The sequence below is a fragment of the Sorex araneus genome, chromosome 6, assembly GCF_027595985.1.
Source record: "Sorex araneus isolate mSorAra2 chromosome 6, mSorAra2.pri, whole genome shotgun sequence".
Classification (NCBI taxonomy): domain Eukaryota; kingdom Metazoa; phylum Chordata; class Mammalia; order Eulipotyphla; family Soricidae; genus Sorex; species Sorex araneus.
Genome location: NC_073307.1, coordinates 112,439,310 through 112,462,801, shown reverse-complemented (window position 1 = coordinate 112,462,801; position 23,492 = coordinate 112,439,310).

Genomic DNA, 23,492 nt, shown 5'->3' with positions numbered 1-23,492 from the left:
AACGAATGTGATGAAAAAGCAGAGAGGTAGAAGAATGCCAAAAAGATTTCACCTCAACAATCATCTCTGTTAATTCCTAGTAGACCAAAGAACACCATATTGCAGAAGGATCTGGGGGCATATCTGGGTGGGAAAGAAAGTCCTGATAAGTAGTTACAAGGCAGGGGTGGGGAGTAGTGTTATTCTTGATATCCCTGTTGTAGCAATTGGGATCACTGAGCTCCAAAATCTCTTCATAGAGGAAAGAATGTGTGTCAACTCTTTCTTTAATAACAACAGCAAAAGACCTACACACAATTTTACTGGGTTATTAAATAAACACTACTCCTCACAATACATTATTGGGCTGAGGGTTGGGTTGAATTGGGTCTGCTCCACACTTCTTTTCATGACAGGACCCAAGCAAAAATAACAACTCTTATCTGGGATATGCTATGCTATTGCAAGTCAAATTATGCAATCATATTTAAAACTTGTGCTCGAATATACCATAAGTAATACTTCATATGTTTTCTTGGCACAAAGCAAGCCATAAAGCCATCCATACTGGAGTCAATAGAGAAGGAATACATTAACTCCTTACAAAAGTGTAGAGAATGGGGCTGGAGCAATAGCATAGCGGGTAGGGCGTTTGCCTTGCATGCGGCTGACCCGGGTTCGATCCCCAGTATCCCATATGGTCCCCTGAGCACCACCAGGAGTAATTCGTGAGTGCAGAGCCAAGAGTAACCCCTGTGCATCGCCAGGTGCCAAAAAGAAAAAAAAATGGAGAGAATGAATAATTGCAATTATTACAATCTACCAGATGGCGTTTAAGGTTCTATAGATGTCTCTTAATTTTTTCTAGAGTACGCATGCAATATATTATTTTTTTCTAGAATACACATGCAATATATGTGTTATTTTGAAAAGCTAAAATGGGCTGGGGAGATAACACAGAAGTCAGGGTCACTTGCTTTGCAATTTAATGCCCAGCATCACATGGCCCCTAAGCTCTGTGGGGTATAAAGTTGGAGGTCTCAGACACCGCTGAGTCCAAGCATTGAACTGTCCAGCCCAGTTAACCCAATATCCCAAGAGTGGTCCCTGATGCTCAAACACTTCTTGGGAAAAAATATTAAAAACAGTAAAATGCTAGTGTACCTTGTGGATATTGGAAATCATTAAGAAGCAAGCAAGCTGGTACCTAGAAAGAGAAGGGCCAGGGATATGATAGGATTCTATTTTTTTTTAGGTTGAGTTCCCTAAAACATGCTCTCCTCCAACGAATATGATCAACTACTTCTTAAACCACTTCAGGATTTTTTTAATGTTTTCTTTATTTCATTTTTGTTTTTATAAATAAAGAGAGGAATAAAAATTAGTTTTTCACAAATGGAAACAATTTTGAATTTATTTGTTTTTACTGTTTTGGGCTTAAGGCCACACCCAACAATGCTCAGTGGCTTATTCTCTCTCAGTGCTCAGGGGACCATGTGGTGCCAGAGATCATAGCCAGAACTCCTGCATCCAAAGCATGTGCTCTCTCGGAACACCTGACAAGAGTTATCTGTACACATCATTTCCTCTCCCTTACCTCACAATATTTCAGGTATATTTCTGTCTCCAGGACTTTCCAGAGACTGCTCTTCTTCAATCGCCAAAGTATTGCTAATTCATAGATCATGTTGTGGTCCTGATGTCACACAGAAGCTACCCAATTGACCACTCCTTTCTTTTTAGACAGCCATCTCAACTAGCAAGACTTAACAGAACATTCTTGATTTATTTATTAATAATGTATTGCTTAACTATTTATTACTATTGATTTATTTACTCTCCACCCCAAGAAACTAACCAAACAAAAATGGATCTGTTATTCCTTTTCTTGTCTGGAGAAAAACTGCCCAGGTATTTAAATCAAAAGTTAAAAAAAAGAAAAGAAAAGAAAATCCAAGAAATATCACAAAGTTCTCTCTCACTCTCTACAAAAATCCACCAGTGGTGGGAAATGTACACTGGTGAGGGGATGGTTATTGGATCATTACATAACTGAAACCCAATCATGAACAACCTGGTACCATGTATCTCACTGTAATTCCATTTAAAAAAATGTTTTTTCAGTCCACCAGCAAGTTCTGTCTACTTTATAGCCAAAAGATATGGGTCAGAGAGACAGTACAGTAGGTAAGGTGCTTGCCTTATACATGGCCAACCTGGATTTGGTCTCTGGCACCCTATATCATTTCCCAAGCCCCTCCAAGTATTATTCCTGAGCACTTATCCAAGAGTAAGTAAACCCTGAGCACTTTCAGGTGTTCCCTCCCACTCCCCAACTCCATCAAGTCTCCACTCCTCATCTCTACCTCTGCTTTTTTGGTTCAATATTTCTCCCCTCGATTATAAAACAACCCTCAATGCTTACCTTGCTTTCTCCTTGACCCACTTTTTGTATAACTCCCAGGTTTGGTTTTCAAACAGTTTTGCATGTTTGATACTAGATACTCTCATATTCTCTGCTGAATTTTTACTTCATCAATTATAAAATCCATACACTTCATCCTGTCTTACAAAGCTCTACCTGTCTTACCCTTGGCTATCTTTTAGCCTTTACTTAATTCTATCATGTTATGTCACAGTGGCTTTATTTCCATCCTTGAAATTCCAGTATCAAGAGTGCCATCTTTGATAAGAATCTATATTACAAAAATAAATATTTAAGGGCCAGAGAGATAGTCTAAGTAAGAAGGAAGGAAGGAGGGAAGGAGGAAGGAAGGAAGGAAGGAAGGAAGGAAGGAAGGAAGGAAGGAAGGAAGGAAGGAAGGAAGGAAGGAAGGAAGGAAGGAAGGAAGGAAGGAAATTGTTGCTATAATAGACACTACACAAAATGTCCTTATTAGCATGTTGGTCATACTATAAATGAATGATTAAAATCATTTTCCTTCTAATAAAATTTTTAACTATTAAAAATCAGATGAAAATGTTAAATTCTTCAAAATCTTTTTATTCCAATTCAGTCAACAAGTGCTGACTGTCAGTCTATTCTTAGCTCAGGATCACCTCAAGAAGTACACTTGCTTAAGCACAGTTTCTTTTCGAATGCTGAATTTAGATTTAATTTTTATTTCTATTTGAAATGTGAAAGCACTAGAAGTGACGCTATCAACTGAAACTAAATTAACATTACTAAAAGAAAGATTCCTGTAACAAAAGACTTTTTGACTTATTGCAGAAAACTTCCTTTCTTGGAATCATTGGAACTTTATCTGTGTTAAGGCAGAAAATATCCAATATAAATATAACACAAATTCTAATATTCCCTGACTTTGAAAAATTAGCTATATTGTTACTTTTTCACAAAATGAAAGCTGATTGGGTAGGTTATAATTCTGAATTCTTCATCATTCAGGCAATAGATTGATATGTAGTCTTTATTCAAGCTATAACCATGTCCCTCCCAATAAATATCTCTCTCACAGAAAGTTCCTATGTGTTTGATTTAGAACAGGGTGAAAAGAAAGATATTTTTATCTTCATTTTATGCCAGAAAATATGAAGTCATAAAAACACATTGAAAAGTATAGACTTTTTAAAAATGGAATTAAGGTTCCAGGCCAATGCCTTTTGACAAATTCAATGAAGAATTGTTTAGAGTGTAGTAACAGTAGAACATGGCTCTGGGATTGAGCCAATTAGAAAGATGCATATGTTATAACATCTCTAGCTTGTAGAACCTCCATGTTCTTGAAATGAACTTTGGAGGCAGGCAGGTTGACCAAAGTTAATAACGAAGCGAAGAGTATATCCCAGTCATAAAGCACTCTAAACCTCACTATTCAAGTCAAATTTGTTGGAGGAATGAGCTACTAAATTAATAGGAAGCCTAAATTCCCATTATTTCCAAATACTATGAATACCACTGTTCTTAAGAAATTGACAAAGGGGGGGGCTGGAGTGATAGCACAGCGGGTAGGGCCTTTGCCTTGCACTCAGCCGACCCGGGTTCGATTCCCAGCATCCCATATGGTCCCCCAGCACCGCCAGGAGTAATTCCTGAGTGCAGAGCCAGGAATAATCCCTGCGCATCGCTGGGTGCGACCCGAAAAGCAAAAAAAAAAAAAAAGAAATTGACAAAGGGGGACCAGAGAGATAGTGCAGTGACAAGCCTTGCATACAGCACCCCATATGGTCCCCCAAGCTCACCAGAAGTGATCCCTGAACACAACAGCATGTCGCCCAAAAAAACATAAGAAAAAACAATACAACTTTTGGGGCTGGAGAGATATTATATTGGGTAGGGCACTTGCCTTGTGCTTGTTTGACCTGGGTTCAATTTCCAGCATCCCAGATGCTTCCCTGAGCCTACCAAGAGTGATCTCTGAGCACAGAGCCAGTATTAAGTCCTGGGCACCTTTATGAGTGGCCCAAAACTAAAACAAAGAAGGGAAAAAAGAAAGAAATTGACAAAAGGATTAAAAGTTTTTCTCCCCATTGCTTCTCCTAAAATGCTATTGAAATAACAAAAAATATAGCTGTTAAGGAAAAATAAAGAGAAATGCTATTGCTGTCAAAGAAATACTGATTTGTCTCTAGAAGATATGAAACAAATAAGATAATTTAACTAGATGTGTATTTTAAAATGTATATTTAAATATACCAAATTAATGAAAGGCAATTAATATCAGAGTTGAGTATCCAAAATAGACACATGTGGTTAGGGAGGTAAAATGAATAGGCTTTGCTAAAAAGAATTAAAGAAAGGTTCAGGGGATAGGCGATGTGACTCAGTAGTTGAACACTTGTTGTATGGGTGAAGCTGAGAGTTTATTCCTAGCACTATTTTTGTGGCCTCTGGTGCCATAACTCATGTCTGATCCCCAGTGAGCACCAAGTGTGCCCCAGACCTCAGAGCAATAACAAAGGGAAGGGAAGATGAGGTAGAGAGAAGTTCAGCACAGCAGGTGCATAAAGAACAGGTTGGTATGAAGGAGTCATCTACCGAACACAGAAGTGGTTGCTCAATTCAAGCAAATGCATATCTAGATTATATCATCTCTTTTTTTTTAATTTTTAAGAATTTTATTTTATTGAATCACCATGTGGAAAATTACAATGCTTTCAGGCTTAAGTCTCAGTTATACAATGCTGAAACAACCATCTCTTCACCAGTGCCCATATCCCACCACCAAAAAAAAAAAAAACACAGTACACCTCCCATCCCGACCCCCCTCGCACGCCCCCCGCCTTGTAACTGATAAATTTCACTTTACTTTCTATTTACTTCGGTTACATTCAATATTTCAACACAAACCTCACTATTATTGTTAGGAGTACCCCACTAGAGTCAGACCTGTTGTGAAGAGATATGAGGTCTCGTGGCCACTACTGTACTTTAGCAACTAAGTCCAGGGAGATTTCTTCCAGATATTGGATCATTGCAAGCTTGTAAACCCCATCTGTGGTCGTCATAATATGGCGGTCACCACATCCTTCACCCCCGGCAAGGAAAAGACGAGAGAGAGAAATACCTTTCCCCTCCTGGGCGGGCATGGGGCCGAGGCTTAGTTCTCAGTCTGGAGACATTCTGCAGGGAGCTGCCCATGCCAAAAAATTTAGCTGGCGTCTGGAGTCACGCTCTTGCAGCTGCAGAGAGGCCGCACACAAGTGCGGCCCCTGGAATCACATCCTGGCGGCAGGCGGGGCCGGTGCCATTCACCTTCCCAAGAGCACCCTCGCGTCCTATTGCTGCACTTCGTAAATCCCATCTGTGCTCCTCATAATATGGTGGTCATATATCATCTCTAACCCTAAGAATCTGAAGATCTGTAACTCTCCCACAGAGCTAAGCAATCTGTAGCCGTGGGTCTGCAAGTTGCACCTGAAGAGTAATAGTTTCATGACAGCTTTTCCATTTGTTTAAAAAGTTTATATTGCAGTTGAAGAAAAAAGAACATTGGGGTGAGGAGAAATGAAAGATAATTCTATTAAAAACTCAGAAGAAGGTTACTGTCTCCTACACTGGCACTATAGATCAATAGTTCTTATTATGTAAAGCCTGTGAGTTTTAAAAAAAAAAACTATGTTCAAGGTCTGGAATGTTGCTCAGTGATAGAAGATCTTCTTTGTATATTGGAGGCCCTGGGTTCAAGCCCTGGCATTACATATCCCTAAACGCTGCCAGGAGTTGTCCTGGCAACACCCATGCATTTCTACCAGATGTGGCCACAAAATTTGTTTTATCTGTTTTTAAAATGATCCTAAAATGGGAGGGTGTCTTTGTTTTAGGGTTACACCCAGTGATACTCAGGGGTTACTCATGACTCTGCACTCCTGGCAATGCTCAGAGGACCATATAGGAATGCCCAAGTATGAACCAGGGTCAACCATGTGCAAGGTAAGTGCCCTACCCACTGTACTATCTCTCCAGCCCCTGTTGTCTTTTTCACGGTATTGACATTTGCAGTGAATCAACAAAAATAGTTGTGGGTTAAACTGCTCATGCCTAAGGCATACAACTAGTACTAATAGCCGTTATATTCTCTATCACCAGGAACTCACAAGGACAAAGGGGAGATCATCTAAAATGCCCTTGCTAAATCATTAGAAATTGGACAGAGATATAGTACAGGGATTAAGGTGCTTGCCTTGCACACAGCTGACACTATCTCTATCCCCAGAACTACATATGGTTCCCTTCAAGCAGTAGTTACCCCTGAGACATAAGCAAGCCATGATCACCCACAAACACCCTGCAAAAGAAGTAAACATTAGAATGTTACAAAACATTAACGTGTGGGTCTTTTAAATAATCCACATGACACAATGGGTTATATATAGTACTTCTATTGAACACCAAAATATGGTTGTCCCAAGAGAAAGCATTTGTACAAGTGAATTGCAAGCTGAATTAATTGTTTTTTTTCTTGAAAGAATGGGAAAGAAATGGAAATAATGGGAAAACCACAGTAATTCAGATTTGAGTCTCTGACAAACATTCTCTCAAAAATCAATGAAATGAGCCTATCATTGCAAGAAATACAGCTGGTAGCATTTGTTGCTGGTAAAAACACTTCATATTTGAAGAGAAAAATCCAAATTTTGAAAAATTTGTACATACAACCATAAATTTGACTACAGTCAATGATTTAATGTTTATTATTAAATTGTAAGAAGGTTTATTATAAATGAGATCCTTAAACTTGGTGTGTTACTCACAGAAATCTCTGTGCTTTCAGGAAGATAATTACAGTCCTGAAGGAAGGACCAAAGATGCAGTTCAGGGGTAGCTTTAGCCAAAGAAGAAGCCTTATAAAGCCTTGGGTTTGATCCCCAAAATCAAAAAAGTAAAATTAAGTCTTAGAGTAACAATGGACATTCTTAAGTTGAGAACTGGAGAGATAGTACAGTGGACATTCTTTGCAGGCAGCCAACCTAGATTCAAACCCCAGCATCCCATACGGTTCCCCTGTATCTAAGAGTGATCCCTGAGTTTAGAGCCAAAAGTATGCTCTGTGCACTGCCAGATGTGAGCCACAAACAAACAAAAATAGATTAGTAGTTGCTAGAAGAGTGAGTTTGAGAGACAGAGAAACAATTGCATTTTCTTACAATCTATTTATGGAGCTGCTGATTGGGCCATACACAAGTTTCAGAGAAGACAGTTCAAAGTAATAACCTATAATGAAAAACAAGCGGGTGGTCAAAAGTGTGAATAATAAATTTATATGCTAAAAGCACAAACATCAACACTATTGGTAAATCATGTTACCACATGATAACCGCAATAATATTTAACTTAAAATTTTTTGGGGGGCTGAAGTGATAGCACAGTGGGTAGGGCATTTGCCTTGCACGCGGCCAACCCGGGTTCTATTCCAAGCATCCCATATGGTTCCCTGAGCACCGCCAGGAGTAATTCCTGAGTGCAGAGCCAGGAGTAACCCATGTGCATCGCTGGGTATGACCCAAAAAGCAAAAAAAAAAAAAAAATAATTAATAGCCCATGAATGTGGCCCCACCTGCCGCCAAGATGTGATTCCAGGGGCCGCACTTGTGTGCGGCCTCTCTGCAGCTGCAAGAGCGTGACTCCAGACGCCAGCTAAATTTTTTGGCATGGGCAGCTCCTCGCAGAATGTCTCCAGACTGAGAACTAAGCCTCGGCCCCATGCCCACCCAGGAGGGGAAAGGTATTTCTCTCTCTCATCTTTTCCTTGCTGGGGGTGAAGGGTGTGGTGACCGCCATATTGAACATATAAGTGCAGATGTCATTTCTACTATACTTTTTTGCATTTCTGGGATATATTCCCAGAAGTGGTATTGCTGGGTCAAATGGGAACTCAATTTCTAATTTTTTGAGAAGCGGCCATACTGTTTTCCAAAAGGGCTGAATCAGTCAACATTCCCACCAGCAGTGAAGGAGAGTCCCTTTCTCCCCACATCTGTGCCAACACCGGTTGCTTTTGTTCTTTTGGATGTGGGCCAATCTCTGTGGTGTGAGATGATATCTCATTGTTTTGATCTGCATCTCCCTGATGATTAGTGATGAAGAACATTTTTTCATGTGCCTTTGGCCATTCAGATTTCTTCTTTCAGGAAGTTTCTGTTCATTTCATCGCCCCATTTTCTAATGGGGTTAGATGTTTTCTTCTTGTGGAGTTCAACCAGTGCCTTGTAAATCCTAGACATCAACCCCTTATCAGATGGGTATTGGGTGAATATCCTTTCCCATTCTGTAGACTGTCTTTGTATTCTGGTCACTATATTTTGAGGTGCAGAAGCTTCTCAGTTTAAGGTTTATCTGTTTTTTTTTTATCTCTGTTTCCACTTGCTTGGCCAATGGCATGTCACTTGTAAAGATATCTTTAGCTTCAATGTCGTGGGGGGTTTTGCTGATCTTGTCTTCAATGTACCAGATGGATTCTGGCCTGATATTGGGGTCTTTAATCCATTTAGATCTAACTTTTGTGCATGATGCTAGGCAGAGGTCTGAGCCCATATTTTTGCATGTAGCTGCCCAGTTTTGCCAGCACCATTTGTTAAAGAGGCTTTCCTTGCTTTATTTAACATCTCTTACTCCCTTATCAAAGATTAGATGATCATATATTTGAGGGAGTGTGTCAGAATATTCAATCCTGTTCCATTGTTCTGTGGCTCTGCCTTTGTTCCAGTACCATGCTGTTTTAATTATTACTGCTTTGTAGTGAAGGTTGAGGTTGGGGAAGGTGATGCCTCTTATCTTCTTTTTCCCAAGAATTGCTTTAGCTATTTGTGGGGGCTTATTGTTCTATATGAATTTCAGGAGTTTTTGCTCCAATTCTTTGAAGAATGTCATGGGTATCCTTATAGGGATCGTATTGAATTTGTACAATGCTTTTGGGAGTATTGCCATTTTGACAATATTAATTCTCCCAATCCACGAGCAGGGGATATCTTTCCATTTCCTCGTGTCCTCTTTTATTTCGTGAAGTAGCGTTTTGTAGTTTTCTTTGTACAGGTCCTTTACCTCTTTAGTTAAGCTGATTCCAAGGTACTTGATTTTCTGAGGCATAATTGTGAACGGGATTGCTTTTTTCATATGGTTTTCTTCTCTCTCATTATTTGCATATAGGAAAGCCATGGACTTTTGGGTATTGATTTTATAGCCTGCAACTTTACTATACAAGTCTATTATTTCTAGAAGTTCCTTGGTAGAGGTTTTAGGGTTCTCTAAATATAGTATCATATCATCTGCGAATAGCTCTCTGCCCAGTCCTTCCCTTCTCCAGCATCCATGCTCCTGATTGTGCCCTCTAGCAGGGACCAGCCAGGCACACCTGAGGGGTTGGCCTTTGCCTCACCCTACCAAGGGCAGCGTCTCATCCATGCCCCTTTACCTCTGCACCAGCTCAGGGTCAGTGGTCTCTAAAGCCAGGATTTTGGGAGAAAACATTCACCATTTGGCTGTGTCGACGGCAGCCTTGAGGGACTGACCACACCGCCAGGCAGAACAGAGACGGTACTGCCTCGCTATCTTGAGCGTCTTCTTTTTCAGTTTTAATTTTCTTTTTTTGGGAGGGGGTGTATGGTCACAAGCGGCAATGCTCAGGATTTACTCCTGACTCTGTGCTCAGGGATCACTCCTCGGGGGATTTGTGGAACCATATGGGGCTCCGGAGATTGGACCCAGATTAGTCGTGTGCGAGGAAGCACCCTATCCGCTGTGCTATCGCTCCAGCCCCAGAGTGTCTTATTCTGATAAGGCAAGTGAAGTCTGCCTTGGGCGTATGGGAACCTTTGAACGCAGCACGTGCTTGCTGGCGTGAGCTCCCCTGACTCCTCCTGTTGGCCCTGCTGTTCTTCTGTCTGTGGTGGTCATACTGTGAAGCCTGCTGGTGGGACTTGCCATGGCCCAGATTCAGTTCTGGTGTTTGTTTCCTCAGAGCTCCCACGGGCGACCCACGTTCGATTCCTCCGTCCCTCTTGGAGAGACCAGCAAGCTACCGAGAGTATCCCGCCCGCACAGAAGAGCCTGACAAGCAGAGCGTGGTGTATTTGATCTGCCAAAAACAGTAACAACAAGTCTCACAATGGAGATGTTACAGGTGCCTGCTCAAGCAAATCAATGAACAAAGGAACGACAGTACTACAGTGTTATCATCTGCGAATAGTGAGAGCTTGATTTCTTCCTTTCCTACCTGAATGCCCTTAATGTCTTTTTCTTGCCTAATTGCTATTGCAAGTACTTCCAGTACTATATTGAACACAAGTGGTGAGAGTGGGCATCCTTGTCTCGTCCCCGATCTTAGAGAGAAGGCTTAGTTTTTCCCTATTGAAGATGATACTTGCCATAGACTTGTAGTAGATGGCTTTGACTATACTGAGGAAAGTCCCTTTTATACCAATTTTGGTGAGAGTTTTCATCATAAATGGGTGCTGGATCTTGTCAAATGCTTTCTCTGCATCTATTGATATGATTATATGGTTTTTAGCTTTTCTTTTGTTGATATGATAGATTATGTTGATTGATTTCCAGATGTTAAATTATCCTTGCATCCCTGGGATGAATCCCACTTGGTCATGGTCTATGATCTTTTTGATGAGTTGACCAACACCAAATGATTTTTAAACACAAACAAACAAAAGACATGGTGAAGTGTTCTCAGCCTAGTAAACACATTATTACTAAATCCATAATAAGATAGAGCATCTCAGTCAATTTATAATATTTCTACAATTCTGAGAATACAAAGTCCCATGTGCTAAAATTCTCAGTGAAGTGATTTAGCTTTCCAGCTTAAACAACTTAAACAAAGGATCAAAAGCAGCACAATGGAAGAGCTGATCCACACAGTTGAGTTGATGGGAGGAAGGGGCAATTGAAAGAGATGTACATTGGGTCCATGAGGGAGGGAAGTGGGTACACTGGGGAGGGAGTTATGTTGAAGTTATGTACATGGGAAACTTTCATTCACAGTATTGGAAATCACAGAACCTCAAACAAAAAAATAAAAACAAACAAAAAAGTTCCAAGATGGGTTCTTTGAAGAAAGGAAACATTTAACTACTGACCCCCACCCCCACCCCTCCCACCAAGGCTGGGGATAGACTCTAGGGCCTCATACTTCCAAGGCAAATGCTGAGGCATATCTCCAGCCCTAACTGCTTTTACTATTATCCATTCTGGCCATTTAGTTTGAATTTTTTTTTTTTGCTCGTTGGGTCACACCCGGTGATGCTCAGGGCTTACTCTCCTGGCTCTGCACTACAGGAATTACTCCTGGGGTGCTCTGAGGGCCATATAGGATGCTGGGAATCAAACTTGGGTCAGCCGCATGCAAAGCAAATGCCCTACCCACTGTACTATCACTCCAGCTCCTGGTTTGAATTTTTAAAAATAAAAAACATCAATGATTGAGTTATAAGTCCTAGGAAGACTAGAAAATTAGCTTCATGATCCTAATCAGTAGACACAATCTTACTTTCTTACATAATTTTCCCCATTTCTCATTTTTATTTTCAGTAAGTAGGAGTTAGGGCTTGAGAACCCCTGGGTTCTGGTCTGTTATTATACTCAGCTACCTTTGAAATACCCACGCTTCCCTAATGTAACCTGACAAAATATACCACAGTTGGTAAAAAAAATATTAGAGATTGGGAATGCAAACACTTCTCACTTCCTTTAGCAATTCCAGGAAAGTAATACTCCATCTATGATCCAGGAAAATAAGACTAGATCATGAGACTATGTGTTATAAAAGAAAAAGAGGCAAAGAGAAAGCATAAAACTAGGAATAAAACGATGAATTATATCCATCCCAAAGTCAGTCCCTTTCATGATCATTCTTGAGTCACAAAAAGAGGACACCAGAGAACATCTTAGGAATCTGAAACTTTTCCTCACTAATGGATGCTTTAATTTTATAGAGAAGGAAATCTTCTAAGAACTCTTGGGAGAGAGGAGCAAGAGGAGATACTAAATGAATTAGAAAGACAAACTTCTCCCGCATTTCTCCTTCACTCATATCACCAGGGGAGGAGTGTGTGGGAGTGAGGAGAGTCTCCACACCAAGCAATTCTGCTATATATATATATATATATATATATATATATATATATATATATATATATGTGTGTGTGTGTGTGTGTGTGTATATATACATATATATATGTGTATATATATATACACATATATAAGTACATATTGCGATACATATATTGCCAGCATTGCTTTCAAGAGGCAAAAGATTTAGGTGTTTTGTTTTTTTGCTTTTTGGGTCACACACGGTGATGCATAGAGGCTACTCCTGACTTTTCACTCAGGAATTACTCCTGGCGGTGCTCAGGGGACCATATGAGATGCTGGGAATCAAACCCGGGTCAGCCGCGTGCAAGGCAAATGCCCTACCCGCTGTGCTATTGCTCCAGCCCAGATTTAGGTTTTTGTAGGACTAAGTGACCTTAGCCAAGACAACAAATGTCCATGAAAAAATGCTAGTTCTTTGCAATAAAGATGCTTTAAACTTTAAAATAAATAAGTACAATCATAACCCAATGTAATGTGAGAATGGCTTGACACTGGGAAATGTGCTGACAGAATCAATTATATTAACATGTTGAAGGTATAAACATGTGATGATTGAGATAGGGACTGTAAAACTACTTGAAAGATTCAACATTTATTCCTGATTTTAGGGGTTTTTTTTCTTTTAATTTAAACACCACAATTTACAAAGTTGTTTTAGTCATTTAATGTCCTAACACCAATTCCAACACCACCAGTGTGACCTTCCCTTCAGTTTCTAGTTTCCCACCAACGCTACAAGATCTTGCCCCCTTGCAGACACAAATTTATTTCATATTGCTTGCTACAACAAAGTGACAAATAAAATTATCAGAAGATATATCAATAAAAGTCAAGTTTATGATTATTGCTATTTTTCACAATAGTGTTACTAAACTCACTGCCTGAGGATTTACTGAGCTGGTTAGTGCCGGTTGAGCATTCTGTGTTATTGCCTGTGCTCATTTAGCTTTGTGGGCTTCTAGGAAACTTTCCCATCAAACTTACTGTGCTTTCACTGGGCTGAAAGTATTGCAAAATTTGGAGATGTAATGAGGTGGCACTGGGTTGTAGCACAGTTCACAGTCCAGATGCATTTCTGTAAGAAGCCGCTCTGGGTGCCAAAATGGGTTAGAAGACCCCTCAGATCATAGTCTTTAGGAGCAGAGGGTCCGTTTCATGCACGTCAGCTCTGGATCTTATCTGGGTGGAGAGCGTGCCGGTAACGACCCCCCATCCCATGTTCGCCTACGAGCCACACCACTGCAAACTCACACCTCTGGGTTGGGAGTCTTAGGAGGTGGCAATGTGTTCCAGGAACTGTGGAACTGGGCCTTCTATTTGTCAGAGGATATCAGGTGTGGAGGTTGCTGAGCCTATCTGAAAGGGTGGGAATCTGTTGGCCCCTATTCTGAGAAGGCCAGAGTTTTCAGCACTGAGATTGATCTACCTGAAACAATTTGGAAGGCTTGGTCATTTCTAAATCATAACAATTTTGTAACTTTGTATCTTATAGTGATTCAATAAATTTAAAAATAAATAAATTTTCAATGAGAAACATTTCTTACCAAAAAATCATTAGATACCTACAGAAAATGTCATATTTTCATGATGGAAATTGAGTGGATGGGTGGGTGGGAGCTGGTTTCCAAAGCTGTGCTCAGGGAATCAGGGTGGACTTTAAATAATCCTTGGCCTGACTGTGCTCAGGTCCAATAGCCCTAGGGCCACCAGGGTCACACTTGGTGCTGCTGGGATGGAATATGAGAGACCATTTATTGCCTCAAATTTAATTAGGATCCTCAAGCATTCCGGGAGTTTGGTCCAGCCCTTTGAACTATCTCTCTGTACCCTGGAAGCATTCTTAGTAAAGTCAGAGACAAGATAAAGGTGATGAAGTTAATCACCTCCTATAAATTGAAAACAGCACAATTTTTTTAATTTTTAAATTTTATTTTCATAAGGTTATTCACATTAATTTATTACATTCAATATTTCAACACCAAATCCCAACACCATTACATCTTTTCACCGACATTATTTCGAATTTTCCCACCACCATTCAAGCCTGCCAGCCACAGGAGATGCTAGATAGTTTATTTTCTATTGTTTGTAATGGGGCTGGAACATTAGCACGGTGGGTAGGGCATTTACTCTGCACACGACCGACCCGAGTTTGATTCCTCCACCCCTCTCGGAGAACCCGGGAAGCTACCGAGAGTATCTTGCCCACATGGCAGAGCCTGGCAAGTACCCATGGCGTATTCAATATGCCAAAAACAGTAACAAGTCTCACAATGGTGCCCACTCAAGCAAATGGATGAGCAACGGGATGACAGTGATACAGTGATACAGTGTTTATTATGAATATCATGGGAGATCACACAACCACTTTTGCTCCTGGAATTCTAAAATTAAACAACACAATTTGACAAGGGAAATATAAGGCACAAATATGATAAAGAAAAATATTACTGACAACTAAAAATATATTATCACAGTAATAATATAGTAGAATATGGTCAGATACAAAATTAATACACAAAAGTCAATGACAGGATTTCTTTCTACCTGTAGTAGAAGAGTAGCTCAGTTACACTAACCACATTTTAAATAGCAGTTGTAAAATCTGGACTAAATAATTTTTAAATTGTTCAATGGCTCTGGAAAGCAACCCAAACAGAAATGGGAAGGGGATCTACCCTCGAAAGATATGAACACTACTTGGGAAGACGTATGAATGTGAGACTTGATGCCTAGCAGCAATTCCTCACTTGTGTGCTGAAAGAAAGCATATCATAGTGAAGACGACGCCCTTCAAGGTGTTAAGGTCAGAACTCAGGCTTGACCAAAGGAGAGTGAGATTGTGTCAGACATACTAGAAGGGAGAGAACTGAAGAAGTCATACATAAAATATTCCTAGACTAATTTACAACTTAACTATTGTATGTGTCTGGAAGACCCCTGGTAGCTCAGTTAAAAAGCTGAAGCTGGAGTCTGAAGTAACTAAGTGGATATATCATTTACTGTCAACTGCAAGAGATGTAATTTGTAATCAAGTTAATTGCCAGCTATGACAAAAATCACTCTTCCAATATAAAAAGCATAGAATGAAATTCAAATTGATCAATAATTTTATTTTAAAATAAATGTATTTAGCTCTCCAATTAAAATACGGATGCTATTGGATTATAAAATAAAAATCTCTTGGGCCTGGAGCAATAGTACAGCGGATAGGGCACACGGCCTTGCACACGGCCGACCCAGGTTCGATTTCCAGCATCCCATATGGTCCCCCGAGCACTGCCAGGAGTAATTTCTGAGTGCATGAGCCAGGAGTAATTCTTGTGCATTGCCAGGTGTGACCCAAAAAGAAAAAAAAGTAGAAAAAAAATTTCTTTTTTTACAAAATTATAGAGATAATTAGATAAATATGTTGAACATAGTTTGGGACCTTAAGATCCTTTGCTCAGTAATTGGGAGAACTACACAAAAAAATATATGAGTACTATAAGATCTGCATCTGCGTGATACTGTCAAATGTTATGACCTAATCAACACTTATGAGATACTATAACCAAAGACAAAAGAATACATGCTTTAAAATCACACATGCAATTTTTGCAAGATCAACTTTATGACATCCCATAATACTCATGTCAAGATAGATTTTGAGGGACCCTCTGCTCCTAAAGACTTTGATTCCAGAGGTCTTCTAACCCATTTTGGCACCCAAAGCGGCTTCTTACAGCAATGCATTGGACTGTGAACTGGGCTACAATTCCGTGCTGCCCGGGGATGGATTTTGCACGGGGATGGATTTTTCCTCTCCACCCTGTTTTTCTGGACAGAAACTGGTGGCGGCAGCAATATCCACGTGGCGAGAGCCACCTTCTAATATTCTTAACCCAGAGGTACGGTTTTTGCAGTTTTGTGGCTCATAGGCAATCGTGGGAAGCAGGTGTTACCGGCATGCCCTTGGCCCAGATAAGATCCCGAGCTGCTGAGTGCTAAACGGACCCTCTGCTCCTAAAGACTTTGATTCCAGAGGTCTTCTAACCCATTTTGGCACCCAGAGCAGCTTCTTACAGCAATGCATTGGGACTGTGAGCTGAGCTAAAATATCAGAAATCCAAAACTGCGCGGCTGCTATTGCAGCCGCGCCAGTTTATAGAGTCTTTATTCTCAGCAAAGAAAAGAAATTATTAAATGATGCCTTTTCAGCAGACCTGATTGTTGGGGGAAATTCCAAACAATAATAGTGAGTTCTCTATTGAAATATTGAATGTATTCAAAGTATAGAGAGAATAAAGTGAAGATCATCAGCTACTTAGGTGGGTGCTGGGTGGGAGGGGGTTATTTTGGGGTTTCTGGTGGTGGGACATGTGCACTGGCGAAGGGATTGGGGTTCAATTATTATATGACTGAGACTTAAGCCTGAAAGCTTTGTATGTTTTTTTCACGGTGATTCAATAGAATAAAAACTTAATTTAAAAAAATAAAATAAATTTAAAAAGATAGATTTTGAAAAGTTAGATCTTATAGAATATGGTCTCCGTCCAAAGCTGGAAGTTACTAATAATGAGCTGATAATGAGAGATCTAGCATTAATCAATATACTTCTAAGCAATATGCATGAAGAAGAAATCTCAAGGAAAGTTGGAGATCCTTTTGTGTGTCTATGGGTCATGGTCGTTAAGGAGCTTAAGTAGCAGCCAGAAGCAGTGAATAGGTGTGACCTCCAGGGTCCCATGAGGATGGAGGATGAGAGGGACTGGCCCATACCCTATCCCTTGAGGCCTGAAGTTTTCCATTACTGAATTTGCATACCTGTACTTCTCACTGGGTTCTGGAAGTTGGCAGCCACCGGGGTTTTTAGGAGGCAGGTGGAGGGACGATGCCTACCTCTGTCTGAGGCACCCCGGTGAAGTTGGCCTGGCTAAAAGTCTGGAGGTATCTCTGTATGAGCTGCTAAGTTTGGAGATTCTTCTGTGTGTTTCTGGATCATGGCCCTTGTTTCCATCTTTTCCAGGGAAATAAACTATTGGCATATGCCCTTCAGGGCATGCCCATTTGCCATAGCATGCCACATTGGCCCCCTAACTGCAGCTTTTGATCTCTTTCAATATTTATGGGTCTCTGAAATAAGGCCAGTAAGTGAGCTTGTATAGTTGAGCTGGAGGTGGTTTGTGGGTGTGACTCCCACATATCTAACTTTTGGCATTTAATTTTTTGGTAAACTTGGCCCCAAGTTGCTGGGGTTTGGCCAAGGGCACAGTGGCAATTTGGGGGTATCAGGAAGCCTGAAGGCACCATCAGGCTGCTGATGCACTTGCCCATCAGGTACAGGTTGACCTGCTGGCGGCACCATACACACCCAATTAAAGAATTTAACTAACAAAACCTTACACTGATGAACGAAGATGTAATATAAAGACATTTCTTATAATCATGTTTCTAGTGCCGAAAGATTAGAAACAATCTAAAAACCTTTTTTTCAAGGAATTGACCAATTAATTAGATAACTCTACAATTCTTTTTTCATTTTAATTTTTTAAATTTTATTTTCCTCTTACACTTTATATAAACACTGTTTGTGGTTTACAGGTTGTTCATGATAATTTTTTACAGACATTTTTAAGTTCAAAATGTGTGGGTGCAAAGAACAGTAGAGACAAGGACCAGGAGGATTGTTCTACTGTTTGGAAGCCTGCCTCATGAGCTGGGGGAGAAGGCAGCTGGGACAGAGAAGGGATCACTAAGTCAATGATGGTTGGAGGGATCACTTGGAGTGGGAGATGTGTGCTGAAAGTAGATAAAGGATGAAGTATGATGGCCTCTCAGTATCTGTATTGCAAACCATAATGCCCAAAAGTAGAGAGAGTAAGAAGGAAATTGTCTGCCAGAGGCAGAATGGGGGATGGAGGGAAGGGCTGGTGGTAGGAATACTGGGGACATTGGTGGTGGAAGATGTACACTGGTGGAGGGATGGGTGTTCAATCATTTTATGACTGAAACTCAATCGTGAAAGCTTTGTAACTGTATCTCACAGTGATTCAATTAAAAAAATAGAAAAGAGTAAAAAAAAAAGTGTGGGTGCTCGACACACGTGTTCAGTGGCCAAGAACTGTTTTCCCCACCCTGGCCAGCCAACGGTGATGGACAAATGAAGGAGGAAATGGGGGCCAGGCTGGTTGGTGATCAATCACTATTTATTCCAGTCTCATACTCCCTCCCCTTCCAGTCTCATTTTGTTAGTTATATAGAAATCATGAAGGGCTGGGGGTAGAAATTACCATAAGTGTAGTTGCACAATCAACAGATGTAAAGCCCTTCCCTCAGGGGAAATTTCTAGGACAAATCTCATCCTACAAGGAGATCTGCTCAAGGCAGAATTCCATCTAAGGGTGTATTTCTCCTTTCCTTAGTCCAAATCCAAAACAGTCATCTTAAATTTACTTCTTAATATTTCAAGTCATTTTGTATGGACACAATAAGAGATTTACCAAGCGTAATGGATGGCTCTGCCTGGGGTCATCTCATTATATATCCCAGACTATAGTCCTCAGGCCAGGTTTAGCCTTTCCTAACCCCAGCAGGATCCTTATCGAGTTACTTCTTTTTTGGGTCATGACAGAGTTTGTCCATGACCATGCTCTTAATTTATCCTAAGTTTTATTGTGCTTGGCCTGTCCCTTTTCAATGCCAGGATAGCTTGCAGCTTGTCCCTTTTTGATGCCTGGGTAGCTTACAGCTTGCCCTGGGTCCAACCAAGTTCCTTGTCAGGACCCTCTTTTGAGGGGTTAGGAACTAAAGGCAACTGAGTCTTAAGTTGAGTAAATATGACAGATGCCCAGGATTTAATGTTATTTGGAGTCGATTAACTCCCAAGTTACAAAAGCATAGCATTAACTGTCTTCCTGTGTCTATACAAAAAGGACATTGCTCTACAGTAAACTATGCAAAGGACATAAAGAAAAGAGAAAAGCAATACACTTGCATATACAAAATCCAGAGTCCTCAGAAGCATCTGACTTTACAAGTAACAGGGTCCTATTTAGGAACCTAGAGATTAACAGAGCAAAAAGAAGTTAAAGATAGGGGCTGGAGCAATAGCACAGTGGGTAGGGAGCTTGCCTTGCACACGGCCGAGCCGGGTTCGATTCCCAGCATCCAATATGGTCCCCTGAGCACTGCCAGGAGTAATTTCTGAATGTAAAGCCAGGAGTAACCCCTGTGCATTGCCAGGTGTGAACCAAAAAAAAAAAAAAGAAGTTAAAGATAAACACAGAGGAATGGGAGTGCATTGGGAGCACTGTGTTGGATGTTACTCAATAAGCCTAAGCTCCTTGTGGCAGAGGAGAAAAGACAAACCAATGTTATCCCATAGACATTTTGTATACTAACACCAATCCCACCATCATTGTACCTTTCCACCACCATTATCTCCAATTTTCCCAATGACTCCTTAAGCCTACCCTCACAGGAAGTCCTCAATAATTAATTTTATATTGCCTGTTATAATTTATTAAAGGATGATCAAAAAATGTTTCCTCAGCAGAAAGTGAAGATTGTTGTGTCTCACCATGGAGCCATTAAGCTCTTGTTAAGAAATTAAGATATTACTAAGATGTTGTTCAGGTTAAGTCTTCTGTGCTGATATTTTATTAATGAGATTGAACGCCTTTTACATTACATCCCATTTTATCTGGTGTGCTACTCCTGGTTTATCAGTGTTACAGAGTTCGAGATGTCACATGGTCCAGGAAGTCTAAAATATTTAACGGGGTAATACAGCTAAAGTTATATTTTTAACTGAGTGGTGGGTTTGGGGTTTTTGTATGACTGCCAGGGCTTCCACAAGTACAGGGAGATGGGGGAAGCTAGCCCAGCTCCTGACTCTGGGAAAGCCTGGAGATTTCAGTCCAAAACCCGCTGACCTTAGTTTTTCAAGATTAATTTCTGGATGAGGCTCATCCTGAGCAGTGAAGTCCAACTGGGAGCATGGCAGCGATTGTGGAGTATGGAGGTTTTTGGTTGCCAGGGCTCTGTTTGGACAGATGCTGGGCTCACCCATTCCCCTCTGGAGTACCCCAAACAACTCAGCCTTACGTGGCATCCAGAAGAATCTTTGCAACTTGTTGATCTCTTTCTAGACTTATTTATGTGTCTCTGGATTATGGCTAGTGAATGAGTTTACATGATGCTGGAGGTGGCTTGTTGGATAAAATTCTGGATTTGATCCCCGGCACCTTAGGTAGTCTCCCAAGTTTGCCAGGAGTGATTCCCGAGTGTAGAGCCAATAGTAACACCTGAGCATTGCTGGGTGTGGCTCTCTGCCCCCTCCCCCACCCCTGCATAAAAGAAAGTAAGAAAGAAAGAAAGAAAGAAAGAAAGAAAGAAAGAAAGAAAGAAAGAAAGAAAGAAAGAAAGAAAGAAAGAAAGAAAGAAAGAAAGAGAGAGAGAGAGAGAGAAAGAGAGAGAGGGAGGGAGAGAGGGAGGGAGAGAGGGAGGGAGGGAGGGAGGAGGGAGGGAAGAAGGAGGGAAGGAAGGAAGGAAGGAAGGAAGGAAGGAAGGAAGGAAGGAAGGAAGGAAGGAAGGAAGGAAGGAAGGAAGGATGATTTTGTGTATCATCATCATCATCATCATCCCATTGATCGTCCATTTTCTCAAGCGGTCTCAGTAATGTCTCCATTCATCCTAGCCCTGAGATTTTAGAAGCCTCTCTTTACTCATCCTTCCCAACGGTGCCACATTGGAGACTCTTTCAGGGTCAGGGGAATGAGACCCATCATTGTTATTGGTTTAGGCACATAAATATGCTGTGGGGAGCTTGCCAGGCTCTCCCATGTAGGCAGGAAACTCTCAGTAGCTTGCCAGGTTCTTCGAGAGGGAGAACTAGGCTATAAGATGTTCTGGGAGTTTGGTTTTATAGTCTCTGGATGTTGGCCGTTGGTGGGATTACACGGCACCGGGGGCAGTTTCTGGATGTGACTGCCTAGCTACTGGAAAATGGGAGATCTGGGCAGAAGAGACCCAGTCCTGATCCGACCAGGCTTGGAGATCTCAGTCCCGGGTCCCGCACACCTGGGTTCCTCTGACGGTTCCTTCATGCATGAGACTCATCCGAACGTGTGGAAAGGAGCCTTGAGCATGGCTGTGGCTGGGTTCCGGAGGTCTTCGGCTGCCTCTGCTTGGGGCCAGGAGGGTAACTCAACCCACCCCTTCCTAGAGGTCTTGAAGACAACCAGGCGTGGGGGCAAGAGACTCTGCCAATTTTGTGTATAATCTTAGTAATTATAGCTTGTATACATGATAATACATACACGGGAAGTATTCCCAGAGCTATGGTATTGCATAAATCCAAGACACTAATATTATCATTGCTATTATTATCAGTGTCCTTGCCCTTCACTCCTAGGAACATTGATAGACCTTTCATCAGAGAAATTTAAACAAAATTTACAAATAGATGTTTATTTATTCACAGAGTACACTTGAAACTAGGCTATAATTCCAAAATACAGACGTAATAAATCAGTTACCCAGAATTTCAAACAAGTCAGGAAATAATCCAGAGCCAGAATTCCACTATTGTATGAATAAATATATATACTGGCTCTCAGCACAGCACTATAAATTACCCCATCTCCTGGCATTTCAGTCTCTCCCCAAGTAATTGAGTACTTAAATGACTACCAAACCTTCACTCTGACTTTAAAAACTGCCTGTGTCTGGCTTGCTTTAAGAGGGATGACTTAAAGTTTAACATCAACATTCCTAAGGAATTAAGACTAAGAATTATTTCACCTTCTGTGAGAGAACAACCCTAGAAGAACACAGTATTTTTCCAGAGGATAGCTCTATTTAGCCTGAGATAAATACTTTAACAAGCATTAAAGTATTTTGTTATTATTAACCTTCACTGTCACTGTCATCCGTTCATCGATTTGCTCGAGCGGGCACCAGCAACATCTCCATTGTGAGACTTGCTGTTACTGTTGTTGGCATATCAAATACGCCACGGGTAGCTTACCAGGCTCTGCAGTGCGGGCGAGATACTCTCGGTAGCTTGCTGGGCTCTCTGAGAGGGGCAGAGGAATCGAACTCAGGTCAACCGTGTGCAAGGTGAACGCCCTACCCACTCCACTATTGCTCCAGCCCATTATTAACCTTATTCTGAATGTAAGGAGGATAGCCCAACCACAGACTCTCCCAGTAACCATTTGTATGGCATTGTGTGAATCAGTAACTGCTGGAAACTTGAGATTTTACCTTTGTGAAATAGGAATAAAAATGCCCCTGTACTGTACTAAATGGGTCATCCCTGAGAAAGATGATGAACTTGGGCTGGAGGAATAGTACAGCTGTAGGGCACTGCCATGTGTGGAACTGACACTGGCTCAATCCTTAGCACTCTATATGGTCCCTTATGGTGACTAGTGTGAAGTTGGGCAGGATAGAAGCTGCATACTTGAAAAGGGAGTTTATCACTTCCCACCTTGGTCCCCGATGTGGTGCCTGATAAATCTAGGGCTGATGAGAGTCTGCTCTGAGTACCTACATGGTATAGACCTGACATGTCACCAACCGTGCATCTCACCAGCCCCCAGTATGGTCACCAAATTGCACCTGGGTCCCACTTGTTCTGCTTGATCTGTGAAATGATCCCACACACCCAAGTTCTCAGGGAATTGTGGAACCCAGGCTGGAATAAGGAATTTCTCTTTGCAGGAAACTAAAGTCAGTCCGAAATTCTTACTCAGATTGTCCAGGAACGTTGACTTCTCTCACAGAAGATAATTTCAAGAGGAGACAAATAGTGAAGTAAAGTAGTTTTATTTAGAAGTTACGAGAAGGGGAGAGGGAGAGGGAGAGGGAGAGAGAGACAGAGAGAGAGTGAGAGAGAGAGAGAGAGAGAGAGGGAAGGAGAGAGAGAAATTATAATTATCTCACAGTAATTCATTAAAAATCA